This window comes from Taudactylus pleione, unplaced genomic scaffold (genome assembly GCF_031769625.1).
Source record: "Taudactylus pleione unplaced genomic scaffold, aTauple2 ptg000393l, whole genome shotgun sequence".
Lineage (NCBI taxonomy): Eukaryota > Metazoa > Chordata > Amphibia > Anura > Myobatrachidae > Taudactylus > Taudactylus pleione.
Genome location: NW_028284794.1, coordinates 9582832 through 9598579, shown reverse-complemented (window position 1 = coordinate 9598579; position 15748 = coordinate 9582832). Strand labels below are relative to the sequence as shown.

Genomic DNA, 15748 nt, shown 5'->3' with positions numbered 1-15748 from the left:
AGAGAAGGAATGAGTGACCTAGGAAATGAGAGAGAAGGAATGAGTTACCTGGGAAATGAGATAGAGAGAGAGAGAGAGTAGGAGTGAGTGACCTGGGAAATGAGAGAGAGAGAAGGACTGTGTGACCTTGGAAATGAGTGATAGAAGAAATGTGTGACCTGAGAAATGAGATAGAGAGAAGAAATGTGTGACAGGGAAATGAGAGAGAGTGAGAGAGAAAGGATGAGTGACTGGGAAATGAGAGAGAGAGAGAGAGAGAAGGAATGAGTGACCTGGGAAATGATAGAGAGAAGGATTGTGTGACTGGGAAATGAGAGAGAGAGAGAGAGAGAGAGAGAGAAGGAATGACTGACCTGGGAAATGAGAGAGAGAGAAGGAATGAGTGACCTAGGAAATGAGAGAGAGAGAAGGAATGAGTGACCTGGGAAATGAGAGAGAAGGAATGAGTGACCTAGGAAATGAGAGAGAAGGAATGAGTGACATGGGAAATGAGAGAGAGAGAAGGAATGAGTGACCTGGCAAATGAGAGAGAAGGACTGTGTGACCTTGGAAATGAGTGACAGAAGAAATGTGTGACCTGGGAAATGAGATAGAGAGAAGGAATGTGTGACTGGGAAATGAGAGAGAGAGAGAGAGAAGGAATGAGTGACCTGGGAAATGAGTGAGAGAGAAGGAATGAGTGACCTGAGAAATGAGAGAGAGAGAAGAAATGAGTGACCTGGGAAATGAGAGAGAAGGAATGAGTGACCTGGGAAATGAGAGAGAGAGAAGGAATGGGTGGCCAGGGAAATGAGAGAGAGAAGGAATTAGTGACCTAGGAAATGAGTGATAGAAGGAATTAGTGACCTTGGAAATGAGAGAGAGAGAATGATTGAATGAGTGACCAGGGAAATGAGTGACAGGCAGAATGAGTGACCTGGGAAATGAGAGAGAAGGAATGAGTGACCTGGGGAATGAGAGAGAGAGAAGGAATGAGTGACCTGGGAAATGAGAGAGAGAAGGAATGAGTGACCTGGGAAATGAGAGAGAGAGAAGGAATGAGTGACCAGGGAAATGAGATAGAGAGAAGGAATGAGTGACCTGGGAAATGAGAGAGAGAGAAGGAATGAGTGACCTAGGAAATGAAAGAGAAGGAATGATTGAATGAGTGACCAGGGAAATGAGTGACAGGCAGAATGAGTGACCTGGGAAATGAGAGAGAAGGAATGAGTGACCTGGGGAATGAGAGAGAGAGAAGGAATGAGTGACCTGGGAAATGAGAGAGAGAAGGAATGAGTGACCTGGGAAATGAGAGAGAGAGAGAAGGACTGTGTGACCTTGGAAATGAGTGACAGAAGAAATGTGTGACCTGGGAAATGAGATAGAGAGAAGGAGTGTGTGACTGAGAAATGAGAGAGAAGGAATGAGTGACCTAGGAAATGAGAGAGAAGGAATGAGTGACCTGGGAAATGAGAGAGAGAGAGAGAGAGAGAGAGAGAGAGAGAGAGAAGGAATGAGTGACCTGGGAAATGAGAGAGAGAGAAGGACTGTGTGACCTTGGAAATGAGTGATAGAAGAAATGTGTGACCTGGGAAATGAGATAGAGAGAAGGAATGTGTGACTGGGAAATGAGAGTGAGAGAGAAGGAATGAGTGACCTGAGAAATGAGAGAGAGAAGAAATGAGTGACCTGGCAATTGAGAGAGAAGGAATGAGTGACCTGGGAAATGAGAGAGAGAGAGAGAGAGAGAGAGAGAAGGAATGGGTGGCCAGGGAAATGAGTGATAAAAGGAATTAGTGACCTAGGAAATGAGTGATAGAAGGAATTAGTGACCTAGGAAATGAGAGAGAGAGAATTAATGAGTGACCTGGGAAATGAGTGACAGGCAGAATGAGTGACCTGGGAAATGAGAGAGAAGGAATGAATGACCTGGGGAATGAGAGAGAGAGAAGGAATGAGTGACCTGGGAAATGAGAGAGAGAGAAGGAGTGAGTGACCAGGGAAATGAGACAGAGAGAAGGACTGTGTGACCTTGGAAATGAGTGATAGAAGAAATGTGTGACCTGGGAAATGAGATAGAGAGAAGGAATTAGTGACCTGGGAAATGAGAGAGAGAGAAGGAATGAGTGACCTAGGAAATGAGAGAGAAGGAATGAGTGACCTGGGAAATGAGAGAGAGAGAAGGACTGTGTGACCTTGGAAATGAGTGATAGAAGAAATGTGTGACCTGGGAAATGAGATAGAGAGAAGGATTGTGTGACTGGCAAATGAGAGAGAGAGCGAAGAAATGAGTGATCTGGGAAATGAGAGAGAGTTTGAATGAGTGACCTGGGAAATGAGAGAGAAGGAATGAGTGACCTGGGAAATGAGAGAGAGAGAGAATGAATGGGTGGCCTGGGAAATGAGTGTTAAAAGGAATTAGTGACCTAGGAAATGAGTGAGAGAGAAGGAATTAGTGACCTAGGAAATGAGAGAGAGAGAAGGAATGAGTGACCTGGGAAATGAGAGAGAGAGAGAAGGAATGAGTGACCTGGGAAATGAGAGAGAGAGAAGGAATGAGTGACCTGGGAAATGAGAGAGAGAGAGAGAGAGAGAGAGAGAGAGAGAGAGAGAGAGAGAAGGAATGGGTGACCTGGGAAATGAGTGATAAAAGGAATTTGTGACCTAGGAAATGAATGATAGAAGGAATTAGTGACCTAGCAAATGAGAGAGAGAGAATGAATGAGTGACCTGGGAAAAGACTGGCAGATGGAATGAGTGACCTGAGGAATGAATGACAGGTAGAATGAGTGACAGAAAGAATTAGTGACCTGTGAAATGAGTGACAGAAGGAATGATTGGTAGAAGGAATTAGTAACCTGGGAATGAGGTACCTGGGAAATGAGTGACAGGAGGAATGAGAGACATGGGAACTGAGTGGTGGAAGGAATGAGAGACCTGTGAAATGAGTGACAGGAGGAATAAGTGACTTGGGAAATGGGTGACAGAAGGAATGAGTGATATAAGGAATGAGTAACCTGGGAATTAGGTACCTGGGAAATGAGTGACGGAAGGAATGATTGATATAAGGAATGAGTAACCTGGGAAATGAGTGACCTGTGAAATGAGTGACAGGAGGAATAAGTGACTTGGGAAGTGATTGGCGGAAGAAATGAGTGACAGAAGTAGTGACATAGGGAATACACAACCGAAGTGACTGATAGAAGGAATGAGTGATAGAGGGATGATTGATTGAAGGATTGACACTGGGGAATAAGTGATCAAAATTAGTGACAGAAGGTATGTGTGACCTGGGGAATGACTAACAGGAATAATGAGTGACAAATGGAATGAATGATAGTGGGAATAATGAGCGACAGATGAAATGACTGATAGAGGGGTGAGTGATGAAAGGAGTGACAACAGGATATGTATCTGATGTGAGAGATAGAAGGAATGAATGATAGAGGGATGAGTGATGGAATGACTGACACAGGGTATAGTGACTGAGATGAGTGACAGGTGGAATGAAAGATAGAGGGATGAGTGAATGCATGACTAACACAGGGAATAGTGAGTGAGATGAGTGACAAATGGAATGAATGATAAAGAGATAAATGAAAGAGGGATAAGCGATAGAGGGAATAGTGACTATAATGAATGACAGATAGAATTAATGATAGAGGGATAAGTGATAGAGGGAATAGTGACTGAGATGAGTGACAGATGGAATGAACGATAGAGGGATAAGTGATAGAGGGAATAGTGAGTGAGATGAGTAACTGATGGAATGAACGATAGAGGGATAAGTGATAGAGGAAATAGTGAGTGAGATGAGTGACGGATGGAATGAGTGATAGAGGGAATAGTGACTGACATGAGGGACAAATGGAATGAACGATAGAGGGATAAGTGATAGAGGGAATAGTGAGTGAGATGAGTGATGGATGGAATGAGTGATAGAGGGAATAGTGACTGACATGAGGGACAGATGGAATGAATGATAGAAGGATAAGTGATAGAGGGAATAGTGACTATAATGAATGACAAATGGAATGAATGATAGAGAGATGAGTGATAGAGGGTATAGTGAGTGAGATGAGTGACAGGTAGAATGAATGATAGAGGGATGAGTGATGGAATGACTGACACAGGGAATAGTGAGTGAGATGAGAGGAGTGACATATGGAATGAATGATAAAGAGATAAGTGATAGAGGGAATAGTGACTGAGATGAGTGATGGATGGAATGAGTGATATAGGGAATAGTGACTGACATGAGGGACAGATGGAATGAATGGTAGAGGGATAAGTGATAGAGAGAATAGTGAGTGAGATGAGTGATGGATGGAATGAGTGATAGAGGGAATAGTGACTGACATGAGGGACAGATGGAATGAATGATAGAAGGATAAGTGATAGAGGGAATAGTGACTATAATGAATGACAGATGGAATGAATGATAGAGAGATGAGTGATAGAGGGTAGAGTGAGTGAGATGAGTGACAGGTAGAATGAATGATAGAGGGATGAGTGATGCAATGACTGACACAGGGAATAGTGAGTGAGATGAGAGGAGTGACATGGAATGAATGATAAAGAGATAAGTGATAGAGGGAATAGTGACTGAGATGAGTGACAGATGGAATGAATGATATAGGGAATAGTGACTATAATGAATGATTGATGGAATGAATGATAAATAAATGAATTATAGAGGGTATAGTTACTGAGATGAGTGACAGGTGGAATGAATTATAGAGGGATGAGTGATGGAATGACTGACACAGGGAATAGTGAGTGAGATGAGAGGAGTGACATATGGAATGAATGATAAAGAGATAAGTGATAGAGGGAATAGTGACTGAGATGAGTGACAGATGGAATGAATGATATAGGGAATAGTGACTATAATGAATGATTGATGGAATGAATGATAGATAAATGAATTATAGAGGGTATAGTTACTGAGATGAGTGACATGTGGAATGAATGATAGAGGGATGAGTGATGGAATGACTGACACAGGGAATATTGAGTGAGATGAGTGACATGTGGAATGAATAATAGAGGAATGAGTGATGGAATTCAGGGTATAGTGACGGAGATGAGTGACAGATATAATTAATTATAGGGGAAGGAATAATAACATGCAGTAAAGAGCAGTAAGAGAAACAGCTATAGACCACATGTGCAATAGATGTATAGGAGGAATGGGAAATAAAGTTAATAACAGAAATAGATGACTGGATCGCTGTCACCCGCAGAACAGCCGCACATATCACTGTATAAACTCTATATATAGCCTCATGTAAAGTAATATATATACATTAGCTTGTAGATAATGGTGTCACCGCTCAGTAACCCAGATATCACATCTCACCCCACGACGGCACCCTCTCTCCTAGCAGACACGGAAAACCAATTAGGGAATCGTGACCAAGGTCTGCAAAATAACGCTGGCGTCTCACTGAATAATGCAGCGATGGAACATTCAGTGCTGACATCTTTGCCAAGAGCCAGAGCCGCTTGTGAACGTAAAAAAACATGACTGAATTGCAGAGAAAATGCTCTGTCCTCGTGCTTTGTGCCGTGATGCGCACGTTGTCACCCACAGAACACAGGGTTAGTCCGTCCAGATGGCAGGTGGGGAGGGGGGGTAAGACGCAGAACTGGGCATACATTGCAGATTGTGCGCAAGCAGCAAAAATGCGCCAGATTGTGTAACTAAATTTAAAGTGAGATTTTATTTTGTGGGACAGGATATTATACTATCACCAAATGCTCAATTTACTGTTAACTGTAAATAAACTGTATTACACCACTCATAAACCAATGTTCAGTATAAATAACATAGAGAAATAAATGTATACATCTAGCATGTGCTACAGTCTGTCATATGCAAAAGAAAATGGAACCAGTCAATGCATCCAGGGTTGCGTGACGACGGTGCTGGTAACTGACTGCGACGTGCGTGTTGCGTAAACAGGCAACTGACAGGGGCGTATCTATAATGGGTGCAGGGAGTGCGGGGAACACGGGCCCCTGGGTCCAGGGGGGGCCCGCACCGCACACCCTGCACTCATAGTATTACTTGCCTCTCCCGTCATTTGCGCAGCGGCCATTTTCCCGGTGACCTGTGCATTCATTATAGACTCTGGGCACACTCTAGTGCCCAGACGCTATAACCCTGATGCTGGTCGCGCACAGCTCAGTGCGCTGCTGGCCGCCGGGCGGAGAGGAGGGGGCCTGTGTCGGAGACTGCACACGGGCCCCCTCCTCTCTAGAAACGCCCCTGGCAACTGAGGGCCCCATTTATCAACGAAGGTAAACACCAGCGGAATCTGTCGTTTAGTATCACTGTGATACAAGCGGAAAAATCCACTGATATTTAGCAATACTTACCCCTCCGGCGAGGCCCAGGGAAGTCCTCCTCGTCTGCGAAGGCACCCGCTGGGCTGATGGCTGCCTACCGCTGCCAGCGACAGGAGTCTTGTGAAATGCGCGTGCGCACCCGTCCGTCCGCATATGTGCATGGCACGGTGCCTGGAAGGCTTCGCTGAAGCCGGAAATGCAGCGCCGGGTCCCAAATTACCAGCAATGGGGACTGCATCGCTGTCGCTATTTAAAGATGGTGAGAACAATGCTGTGAAAAACAGTGGTAATGTTTGTTATGTCCAGAAATGATGATATAATAACCCCTTTACCGCGTGCTAAAGGGGTTACGCTTCGATGTTAAATGGAACCCCAGCACCTTACTCCCCACCATCTCATTCACGTTTGCAGTTTTTAGAAGTGAGTTTTAAAAGTGATGTTGCCCATAGCAACCAATCAGATTCTACTTAACATTTAACTAGCACCTTCTAGAAGATAATAGCTAGAATCTGATTGGTTGCTATGGGCAACATCACTTTTAAAACTCTCACTTTAGTACATTTACCCCCCCCCCAGTTTTTCACCTATAGTACCAGCATCGCACTCTTAATGGTGTATTTACTAAAGTGCAGGTTTATAGAAGTGGAGGTGTTGCCCATAGCAACCAATCTGTGCGTAGGAGTCATGCGCTCTTCTGGTCCGTGGTGATTCTCCAAAATTTGGTATCCTGACGGATGTTCTAGGAAAGTGGGTAAGTAAGGTATGAGGGCCTGATTCAGAGGCGCTCACTATTTGCGAGCACTCGCTCTGAATCAGGACGGATTTAAAAATAAAAAAATCCACCTCCAGGCCACTCGCATAGCTGCGGGTGACCACCCACAGCTTTTGTGATCGGCCTGGCGATGGTCACGATTACCGCGACCATCGGGCTTGCGACGAGACCCTTGTGGTAGGGTCTGGGTTCCCGCAAGCCCGAGTGAACTTCCTGCTCTAATAGAGCAGGAAGTTCACTACTGACATCATGAGTGATGTCAGTAGGGCCGCCCACAAACGGCAGGTGTTCCTCCATTTGTTCAGCCACCCCCCTCCTCCCCGCCTACAAAATGAGGCGAGCTGTCAATCAACATCGACAGCCGCCCCGTTTTGTAGCGAGTCCCGGAGCGAGTGAAGATCTCACTCACCCGGGGCTCGCGCATGCACATTGTGCACTGGCCGACCATCGACCCACTTGCGAGCGTTGTGCACTCGCGAGCGGGTCTGAACCAGGCCCTTAGTCCCTTTATTGATTCACAGATTTGTGCATTGGTTTGGCAGGAATCTCACAGCACTACTCGGTGGTGCTGGGGAATCTGCGCCTGATTCAGTATGCATCGCTATTGCTATCGTGGCTGGGATTACGCACGCAGATCTGCTATGAAAATACGCTAATAAATGCTACCGCAATGCCGTCGCACAGCCAGCATATAGACGCCCACTACCTCCCACTACCGCTATCTCTCACATCCGTTATACTTTGCAGTCCTGCGTGTACATCGGGAACATCGAGTAACAAATGACCTTGTCGCATGCAGTGAGTACCTAAGCTGTGTATGCCGTCAAAGTGGCTAATTTATGCAGGCCCAACTAACGGCGTTCAAAAGGGCAGGCACGCCTGCATTTCTCCGACCATTCCCGTCACCATCCCCAAACGCAGACCTGACGTCACTCACTCTGCGATGGCTTTGTATCTGCGTAGGTATTCGCAGAGTGATTGCAATTCTAACTCACGCACACGCACTGCAATGCATACACATGCGCGGTACGCAACAATCGGCCGTCTGCGTGCGCTATCGCAATAGTGATCCATGATGAATCAGGCCCTTTGCTCCTCCCACTATATAATGCTCAGACTGTGGCTTCCTGCTGCCTCTATTCCCCTCATTGCATCATGTCACTACCCCTGTCACATGCAGCCCTGTCCTCACTAACATCACCCATCTCCTGATATACTCTGTGCTGCTGGGGTCTCTTCATTCCTCTATATAACTCTCAGTCTGTGGCTTCCTGCTGCCTCTACTCCCCTCATTGCATCATGTCACTGCCCCTGTCACATGCAGCCCTGTCCTCACTAACATCACCCATCTCCTGATATACTCTGTGCTGCTGGGTACCCTGCTCTTTCCACTATACAACTCTCAACCTGTGGCTTCCTTCTGCCTCCACTCCCCTCCTCACATCATGTCACTGCTCCTGTCACATGCAGCCCTGTCTTCACTAACCCATCGCTCATCTCCTGATATACTCTGTGCTGCTGGGACTCTCCCTTTCGCTATATAACTTACAATCTGTGGCTTCCTGTGGTCTCAATTCCCTTCCACACATCATGTCACTGCCCCTGTCACATGCAGCCTTGTCCTCACTAACACATTACTCATCTCCTGATATACTCTGTGCTGCTGGACAATCCTGCTCCTTCCTCTATATAACTCTCAGTCTGTGGCTTCCTGCTGCCCCCATTCCCCTCCTCACATCATGTCATTACCCCTGACACATGCAGCCCTGTCCTCACTAACATTACTCATCTCCTGATATACTCTGTGCTGCTGGGGACTCTCCCTTCCTCTATATAACTCTCAGTCTGTGGCTTCCTGCTGCCCCCAATCCCCTCCTCACATCATGTCACTGCCCCTGATGCATGCAGCCCTGTCCTCACTAACACATCACTCATCTCCTGATATACTCTGTGCTGCTGGGGCCCCTGCTCCTTTCTCTATATACCTCTCAGTCTGTGGCTTCCTGCTGCCCCCATTCCCCTCCTCACATCATGTCACTCCCCTGTCACATGCAGCCCTGTCCTCACTAACATTACTCATCTCCTGATATACTCTGTGCTGCTGGGGACTCTCCCATCCTATATATAACTCTCAGTCTGTGGCTTCCTGCTGCCCCCATTCCCCTCCTCACATCATGTCACTGCCCCTGTCACATGCAGCCCTGTCCTCACTAACATTACTCATCTCCTGATATACTCTGTGCTGCTGGGTACTCTCCCTTCCTATATATAACTCTCAGTCTGTGGCTTCCTGCTGCCCCCATTCCCCTCCTCACATCATGTCACTGCCCCTGTCACATGCAGCCCTGTCCTCACTAACACATCACTCATTTCCTGATATACTGGGGAGATGCAGGAAGGGGAGAAATGCTATGCACTCTGGGACTTAGTTGCGGTGGGTAACGCCATCTTCCAGGTGGCGTTACGCATATAAGCCTATGGGCTTCTTTCCGCAGTGCTGTGAGAGGGATCCAATCGGATCCCTCCCAGCAACCCCTATGGCACGTGCATCCTTCTGCGCATGCGCAGAAGCACGCCGGAGGGGCTTCTGGGTCTTTGACCCGGAAGTCCCTCCATCGCAAAGCGCTGCTCTTACCGACAGAGCGGTCCGTTGCGGGGATCATCATGCATACCAGCATTACCAATGCTGGCATGCATGCGATGACTGGCAGAATGCATCCAGCCCACTATGTGCTACTGTGGGACTCTTCCTTCCTCTATATAACTCTCAGTCTGTGGCTTCCTGCTGCCCCCATTCCCCTCCTCACATCATGTCACTGCCCCTGACACATGCTGCCCTGTCCTCCCTAACACATCACTCATCTCCTGATATACTCTGTGCTGCTGGGGCCCCTGCTCCTTCTTCTATATAACTCTCAGTCTCTGGCATCCTGCTGCCCCACTCACATCATATCACTGCCCCTGTCACATGCAGCACTGTTCTTATTGGAAACCCTGCTCTTCCGCTATATAACTCTAAGGGTAAAATTTGCTAAGCGGCGCGTTCTAAATCTTGGCGGCTTGGTGGCGGTTTTGCTATCCGCAGAATTACTTAAGTCAAAACCGCTGCAAAACAAATGTTAGAATAGAATAGAACAGGCTGTAATTTAGAAACCGCAGCCAACCCCCCTGGGGTATAGAACCCACCGTCAAACCGCCACTAAACTGCAGGGGTTTAGAAACCGCCGCTTAGTAAATTTTGCCCTAAGTCTGTGACTTCATGCTGCCTCTATTCCCCTCATCACATCATGTCCCTGTCACATGCAGCCCTGTCCTCACTAACAAATCCCTCATCTCCTGATATACTCTGTGCTGCTGGGGACCCTGCTCCTTCCAATATATAATTAGTCTGTGGCTTCTTGCTGCCTCCATTCTCCTCCTCACATCATGTCCCTGTCACGTGCAGCCCTGTCCTCACTAACAAATCCCTCATCTCCTGATATACTCTGTGCTGCTGTGGACCCTGCTCCTTCCAATATATAATTAGTCTGTGGCTTCTTGCTGCCTCCATTCTCCTCCTCACATCATGCAATTGCCCCTGTCCTCAGTAAGGGGTCTATTCTTTCTGTTCATTATCGGGGTGCGAATATTAACATTCTAAGCGCCCGAGCAATTCATCACTGCTCCAGTGCGGAGACAGCTGAAAATTGGAGCAGTGAATCTTTTCACGCATGCGCACAAAAGCTCCGGCGCTCCTCATCTCCTAACATACTCTGTGCTGCTGTGAGCATTCTGTAAAGTCACTGGTTTCCCCCTATATCACCAGTTTTTGTCATTTGGGATTGTGGGGATATAAACCCAGTCTTACGTTAATTTCATAAAACGTAGAAAAGCATAAACTTGAGGGCACACGATGCTTCCCACTGTCAGTACGGTGTGAGACCTCCATCTCGGGGACTGTAATATGTTTGATAAATCAGGCCGTTTTTATGGCTAGAACAGGATGTTTGCCCCCTACCGTGTGATCCCTCCGCCCTCATTAAAATGATCTTGTCTCACAGAAAACAAAATATTTAATGCTGCATCAGAGGCGCTCACGTAGTTAATTCTAGCAGGGACCGCCCCCACTCACTGCAGATTTTGCACCCCACGGATGCCACCCCCTTGAAAGTATTTGGGCTTCGGCACGGAAAAAAAAAAAACAGACGCAATCGCATGCAAATCGGTGCCCAGCCTCGCCAAATAGCGCTTGCACTTACGGTACGTGAACGACTACGGCGGTCAGGTGTCACCTGGCGATACACAGTCCATCTCATCGCTCACTGAGCAGCACGGGGGGGGGAGTGATGAGCCAATGCCAGCCACAGACATAGCGGCCCCGCCATGTAGCAGCGTCTTAGCTACAGCAAGAGATGGTTACATCTGTCACCGCCTCAGACACACTGACAGGTGTCACTTTAAAGTCACAGCACCTCGTTTATCAGTTACATAAGATACCATTGTCCTGACATACCTATTCCAACATGCACTGTTATCTAGGCTTCTCACACAAAGGCTAAAAGCTCAGAGCGCTCACCTGCTGTAATACACAGACATCAATGCACATACCCCCCCCCCACTCCCCCTAATACACAGGCATCAGGACACATACCCCCCCATTCCCAGTAATACACAGGCATCAGGACACAGAGCGGGTATCCGGCATCTCAGCAGTTATCAGCAGTGCAGGACAAGTTACCTCAGAGCTGGGTGGCTGTCTCTGGTATTCCTCCTATGTCCTGCGCTCTCTCTCTCTCTCTCTCTCTGACTGCCTGTGCATCAGTCTGCCTATATCATCCTGCCGTGCCCTCCCCAATCAAAAATCCCTTTTTCTGCTCCCCTCCCCCCCTATATGGAAGAAAGAACAGCAGCCCCCCCCCCCTATTTCACTCCCCCCCTCCCTCATCCATCTCTCTCCCTCTCTCTCCATCCCCTCCCACATCCAGTGATTTTACCAGCTTCCACTGAGGATGCCTGAGAGGGACGGGCATAGAGATGCCACATGGAGGGAGGGAAAGATGCTGGGCCGTGGGGGGAGGACTGAGAGGTGGGCAAGGAGAAGAAGAGGTGCATTCATCAACTGGCACTTGTCCCCCTGGGCGATGGGACGTATCGCTCCCTCACCTCCCCTGCCAGTGGACAATAAAAGAGGATGTCTGTACCAGCCACCACAGCGAGGGGTAAAGGGGCTCTCTTTCTGTTCTGTCCTTGAACAAGGTGCCCGCTTGGTGACTTGCAGTTGGGGAAACAAGGAGGTAGCTAGGTAGGGGGCGACACTTTGAGAGAATGGGAGACAAGTGATACAAGGGGGATGGAGGGGGAATAAACAGATAGGTCCCTAAACTGATATAACCCCAGACACAACGTCACCCGATGGGGTTGTAGGAAATTGTGCTGTATACAGAATACAAATTCGGGGTTACTGGGATATCGACAAAAAATGGACCCGAACCTCCCTACACCTGTCTCCTTAACAACCAGTCCTCTCCGTACCAAACAGATATTTATGGGTACCCCAGCCCACTTACTTTCAAAATGAGTAATTTCAAATCCAAATTCAGTATAATCGTTTTGTTTTGCGATGTTTGCCGCTCTATATAGTGATTGGTCCGTTGCGCAGGCCTTTATCTAACTTTACTCAGACCAAGGGCCTAATTCAGCCAGGATCGCTAATGTGATGGCAGTTGCCATCGCTTACGCAAGTCTGCTGCGAGAGTACGCTAATGTTTGCCATTGCAAAGCACTCGCAAAGGACAACATGCAGAGACGCCCACTTCCCCTCTCTCACATCCGTAATACCTTGCAATCCGGCCAAAACATCGGTGACATCGAGTACCATCGGAGCCACTCGCACAATTATGACAGGTCAGATCTCACTTACAAATTGATAACTTTCTTGTACGCAGTGAACACTCAAGCTATGTATGGCATCTCAGTGGCTAATCTATGCACGCTCCTGTAACGGCGTTCAAACGCGCTGGCACGCCTGCGTTCGGCCGACCACTCCCTGTAACCACCCACAAACAGCACTTCCTGTCAATCGCTTTATGAATTTGCCTGATCTCTGCCATCGCTTTTTGTGTTTGAAAAATGACAGTTGGGAGCTGATTGGCTGGTACCTTATCACTTTTCACTCTACACTTTTCACTTCTAATGGAGCATACACACGGTCAGATTTGTCAGACTTGTCAGATTTGTCAGATGAACGATTGAACGATTGAACGATTTTTGACTGCATTAAAATGAATGGAATCGTCCAAGTCTGACTGCAAACACATCAGATGTCAGAAATCGTTATCTGACAAACGGGAACGCGCATCGTTGATCGTCCATCGTTCAGGCATGTCAGATATGAACGATTTTCCATCAGATATGAACGACTGAACGATTTTTAAATCGTTATCGTCCATATCTGAAGAAAAAATCTGATCGTGTGTATGCACCATTACACTGCTTAGTAAATAGACCCCTTAGGGTGATAGGCCTGAAGGTAGCTTGGCCTGTAAACAATAAAGTAGGGTTTTAAAACATGCAGTAAAATCTGTGACAAAATGGCGGCACAAATGTCATAGTAAATGTAGAATATGGGAGGCAGGAACTCTGCAGCGGTTACCAGTGGAGTATTATCACTTTACGATAATAAACCTGAAACGCCAAACAGCAGGAGGACTCATGCCTGGTCAGGTTTCAGTGGCCAGGTACAATGCCACATAATGGGCACAGTTTACAAACCCTTCTCTATAGCAGCGCTCAGGCCGACACAAAATGGCTGTATGGAAAATGACAGAGCAGGTGTGAAGCAACACAGATTTCCACAGGGATTCCACAGTATGTGGTGCAGCCACTGAGTGACACAGACACATGGGGGCATTGCCAAAACTGTTGTGCAGGCTGGCAACAGCCCAGCACCAGGCACAGAGTGCAGTCTAGTGACAGTAGAGATGAGAGGAGTTCTCTAAACTGTACTGCAGAATGGGCCTGATTCAGCTTGGATGGCAATTGCAAACATCAACGCAGCCAATTTCTTTATCCTTTGCGTATGCAGCATAGCGCATGCGTGTGATCGGATCGCACTGCAACCACATTGCGATGGCACTCACAAGCCAGCGAACACGTAGAAAGTCAGACTAGCTGCAAGTGGTCGATGGTGGCCGATGTTCCCGATGTGTGCGCTGGTCTGCGTTGTGCGTTGGCAGAAGAGGAGGCAGTAGATATTCACAGATGCAATTGCGATTTGAGCTGAATCAGGCCCAATATTCGCCTCATGCGACTAAATGCTTCTGGCCGACGCACAGCGGAGTCGCCCCAGCCCTGTGCATAGGCTACGGTATACATTTATAATTTTGCAAATACGGTGCGGGAAGGAGAATCTGAAGCAGAAATGGAAGATTGCATTGCCGGATAGTCGCAGCCGGCCAGACGGCCTGAGTGACTGCGACCCCATGCATGTCTCATCGTCCTAATCCAGATAAGGGGACCAACGCCATACATTGGGGTCTATTCATTAAGATTTGCGGTATTGAATTGTTACTTATTACTATAGATCGCATCACTTTGATGCCGTTATACTTTTGTATACTTGTATAGTGTAGCGATATGTCCACGGTAGGCGGTCCAGTCTTTTCATCTTTTTTTCCGCGCCTTTGGGTCTTTCTTTCATCCCCCGCATTTTCGGGATTTGACCGCATTTCTCCCGTTGCTGCAAACTCTGCCTGACTCAAAGTATAAACTACTGTATAATGATATAGGGCTGGCCATCGACAGTTATCATCTATCGATGGTTAACCACCGATGGCTGATGATTTTACCACCTATGGACCATATCCAATTAGAGGCAAAAAGCCGTAATCAGGAAAAAGTTTCACCTTTTCGCCTGGTCGGAACTTATCTCCAAATTCAAATCCAGCTGGAATTCGCCTAGGCGGAAACTCAATGCCATGTAATAGGCGAAAAGTATCTTCTATGAATAGCAAGAGAAAAGTGCAAAATCTTTATTTTGGGGTGCAAACATGGGGAAATTACCCAGAACCCTTGGCACAGACCCCTGAAAGGGCAAATCTTGAAAAAAAATTAAAAAAAATAAACCAAACACCCCAAAACAGTACTTTCATTTTTGGGACAAAAAAGTAAAAAGTGGGGAGACAAGCATAAAAACTAGCGAAATAGACTGCTCGGGGGTCTGCAAGGATGGGTCAGGTGTTTTTGGGATTGCAGGTGAAAAGCGGGGACACGCATGAAAAGTTTTCGCCTCTGAAACAGACGAAGGAGGCAGAAATGTTGGACAGGCGAAACCTCTCTGACTTTTCACCTCTAATTGAATACGGGCCTATGGCGGTGGTTCATCACCATTGATGGCACAAAGCCACACCTCAGTGTGGCGCCAGGGACACAGAGCCTAGCTCCGCCCCCCATGTCCCCACCTCTGATTGGCACATTGCACTGTGACTAAGGGATGGCCATTGGTGGGGCGAAACCATCGATAGTTCCCCACTTATGGTTTCCTACCATCGATGTTAACCACCAATGGTTCCATCAATGGTGACCCTCGATGGTTTTACCACCGATGGCCATCCTTATAGTGATATGAAGCAGACTGTTGGCTGTAATGCTACACAGCAGGACTAT

The 15748-nt window shown here is 47.3% G+C and overlaps 1 protein-coding gene across 1 annotated transcript in view; it reads right to left on the bottom strand.

Annotated features, from left to right (window-relative positions):
- The window catches only part of LOC148507466 (histidine N-acetyltransferase-like), a 40520-nt gene extending 28642 nt beyond the window's left edge, over positions 1–11878 (bottom strand). Inside the window, exon 1 of the mRNA XM_088446047.1 lies at positions 11823–11878. The gene's annotated coding sequence lies outside the window, so the exon portion shown is untranslated. The remainder of the gene's footprint in view (positions 1–11822) is intronic.
- Positions 11879–15748: the final 3870 nt, after the last annotated feature.